Below are 3642 nucleotides of genomic sequence, written 5' to 3'. Positions count from 1 at the left end.
GGTAGATTGTTTGAACATTAATGTCATTCATATAATGTTATAGAGAGCTCATTTGGTTATTCTATAGTGAGTTAGTTTTAACCGAAGAACTTGTTATAACTGAATAATTATATAACTTGGTTGTCAGTCTATTTCAGTTGAAAACTAGTCTATTTCAGTTGAAAACTACTCAAATAGGACGATTATAGTTCACTAATGATTCCAACCAACGTAGAAAGAATCTAACTATTGCAAAACACAACTTATAATTATGCATTCTAAACAATAGTTATGATCCAAATGTCAAATATTTCGAAAACTAATCATGATTCACTTCCATATTACGAGTGCATTCACATTTAATGAGAAAAATGCAAACTAAGTATGGTTCCAATTTCCAAATACTTTATGGGAGGAAAATTGGAGACGAACGAATGAAATAGACAAATAGAAAATGGAAGAAAATTCTAACAACAAAACACACATATCAATCTTGTTTTTAAGAAAAACCCCCAACAATTTCTCAAAGAAAAAAAAACATATATACTTGATCACCTGCAAAATCAATAGATGGAAATTTACATTGAGAAATGTGCATCAAACTTCATCCCGATCATCAAACGCGTGGCATCGGCTGAGCGCGTGGCATGGGCGGAGCAGCAGCGACGGCTGCTGCAGCGGTCACAGTAAGAAATGAAAGAAATCCGGCGGCAATATCCGGTTGCTGATCTTCTACAAACACTTCTTGCGGAATCCTAAATGCTCCATGAATACAAAGCATCCCTAATCCAATCAATGAGGAGTACATTATGAGCGATCCCAATCCAGTCAAGAATACGATAAGAATCGTGGAAAGGATCAAGATCCCAAGGGCTTGACGATCGGAGAAATTGTGTTCAAAGAGGACTACAGGCTGATCCGGTGATCGGAAAAGGTAGAGGTAAAGCCACGCCCATACAACGCCGACAAAGAAGAAGAGAGAAATGGGATGTGAAAGGAGAGATAATGCAACAAAGACGGCGAGGATGGCGCAGTAGTTAACACGAAAGTAGGATAAGTTTTTCCGAACACGAGATACCGCTTCCGAGAAGGTTTCCGGCCGAGAGAAGTTGGAACGGTCGATGATTTCGAACCATGGGCGGCGTTGTGCAAAAGATTCGCGGAGGGTGGCGGTGATGCGGGAGAAGAAGGGGCGAAGGTCGGGATTATTGTTGACCGGGATTTGTTGGGGGATAATGGGGGTGGTGGCCGTGATGGGGATGTATTGATGGATGCGTGATGGCGCCGTCGCCTTTGCCTTGACCTTGGCCTTCGACGTCGCCATCGTGCGGTGGCGGTGTGGAGCGGAGGAGGTGAATTGATTTGCAGGTTCGGATGTGGAATGTGACAATGAAGAGAAATGTCGTTGATACAAAACGCGTTATTGTTATTTCAGTTACTGATTTCTATTAGTTACCCCTGAACTTGTGTTTTGTGTGCATTAATGGTTGCATTGTTTTATATCTGTATTATTGATCCCTAATGAATATGAGAAAGTTGTAGGGTTTTTTTTTGGTAAATTTTTTTATTTAAACCGAAAAATCATCAAATTTATGTGTTTTTATAAGAAATATTTTTGATAAAGTTCCAATATTTTTGGTCTGTATACGGTTAAATTATAAATTAATTTTTGTTTACAAAAAGAAAAGAATACTGACTAAAGCTTCGATATAACCATTTTTTACCGATTCGTAAATTTAGACAGTATCCGGTCCTTTTTCGTTAATTCGGTCAAAATAGTAAGATTTTCTGAAGATTATGTAAGTTTTAACCAATAACCAAAATATTATGATTTTTCAGAATAATATATGTGAACTAATATATATTTTTATTAAAAAATCATTTATAAACATAACACATATTTTTTAATATAAATAAACCCCCCCTCCCCCAACCCATATTGTTTGTTGACAATTTTAAACTATTTATGTTCCTCATATGCATCGTTGTGAGTGTTATGGTGAGATGCATTTTGTGGGTGTTTCTCTAATGTAATTATTAAAAGAGTTTATTTGGTTGCGAATGTAGTTAGAGTTAGTTAGTTTTTTTTTTGCAAACCTAATAAAGGTTTAGTGGTTTAGTAGTTTCTGACGAAGGACATACATGTTAGGTATCCAGGTTTGTCAAGTAGGTGGGGATGCCATCACAAAGGTTTAAACGAGTCTTCGAATGAGGTGTTGGAACTTTAGCATCGTTGAGAGGGGAAATGTGATAACGGGATGGGGAGGTTGTGGGATAGTTATGATTAGACCTGGCAAATGTGTCGTGTCGTGTCGTATCGGGTCAAAACAGTAAACGGATTGAGAGAGTTTGACCCTAAACCGACCCGTTTAATTAACGTGTCGTGTCAACCCGTTTATTTTTGTGTCGGTTTCGGGTTAGGGGTATACCTTAAAATATGCCGTGGCATGTGAGGTTGAAACATTAAACATGTTGAAAGAGTATGATTTGGATAGGTGGAAAGGAAATGTAATAGTTGCGAGGCGAAAAAGGAAATATAATAGTAAGTTTAGAGAGTAAAATGGAATGAATATGAGTTGGAAGGAGAACGAGGGATCATGAAGAGGGGGAATGGTTGAGAGGACTGTGTAATTTGGACAATAACAAAAAAACTGAAAATAAAAGTCTTGACTAAGACGACTAAGTGTATTCCACGTTACAAAACGAGTCAACCCAAAAGTTTTCTTTTACGTATTATTTTGGTTTTTGGTCTTTCTAGTTTATTTAAAACATTCAGAAAACTTACATATAAACGGGTCATTTGCGAATCATATTCGGGTTGAAATTCTCAACCCTAACCTTACCCGTTTATTTTTCGTTGCGTCTCGTGTCAGGCTGTTTAATTAAACGGGTTGAAATATCTTACCCAAACACATTTATTTCGTGTCGGGTTTCGTATCGTATAAGTTTTGTCACCTCTGGTTATGATGAGTTCATATGAGTATTATAAAAATTAAAAATTAAAAAAAAAAAATTTAAAAAAATCATATAAAGATAAAATAATATTTTTATCTCTAATAATGACCAATATTGAAAAAAAAAATCATGGGTGGTCTGTACTGTGGATGAAAAAAAGAAACAACTAAAGATCAAAATTGGATGTTTGACTAAATTACAACGACTATTTATGTAATTTAATCTATTTTTAATTGATTGGGGACGCTTCAGAACAGAACACCCATACCATACCGACAGCAGTGCTCTTTACATTCTTGCAAATGCAACATCACTCAACATGCCACCTCATCCATTTTCTTCCATTCATTTTCCTTGTGTAAAGTTTTTTTGTGGGCCAACTTTGGATTAACAAACATAAATCTGGGTATTTTTATGCACCCAAAAAATTATTAGTACACCCCTTAATAGAAAATTGGGTAATTATTATTATATATATATTAAAGTTGTGGAAGAAATGAATAGTAAAGTTGTGATATTTTGTCCAGGTTTGGTCCCTTGATTTACATATCCGGTCCATGTATTTCTTTAATTAATTTATTCATGTCCTTTTGTTTGTGTTCCATTCAACTTCCTATTTTTTTGGCAGAATTGGTCCCTGTATTATTGTTGGAAGTTAGGAATACTAAATTTGGATGTTTTTTGGCAACTTTGGTCATTATTCTTTAC

At 35.7% G+C, this 3642-nt stretch overlaps 1 pseudogene; it reads right to left on the bottom strand.

Moving 5' to 3' along the window:
• Positions 1–305: 305 nt before the first annotated feature.
• Positions 306–1387, bottom strand: LOC145138250 (PRA1 family protein B1 pseudogene; annotated as a pseudogene).
• Positions 1388–3642: the final 2255 nt, after the last annotated feature.

This window comes from Lactuca virosa, chromosome 9 (genome assembly GCF_052849685.1).
Source record: "Lactuca virosa cultivar CGN04683 chromosome 9, Lactuca_virosa_CGN04683_v6, whole genome shotgun sequence".
NCBI lineage: Eukaryota > Viridiplantae > Streptophyta > Magnoliopsida > Asterales > Asteraceae > Lactuca > Lactuca virosa.
Note: the sequence above shows the minus strand (reverse complement) of the source record. Positions and strands in the feature narration are given on the sequence as shown.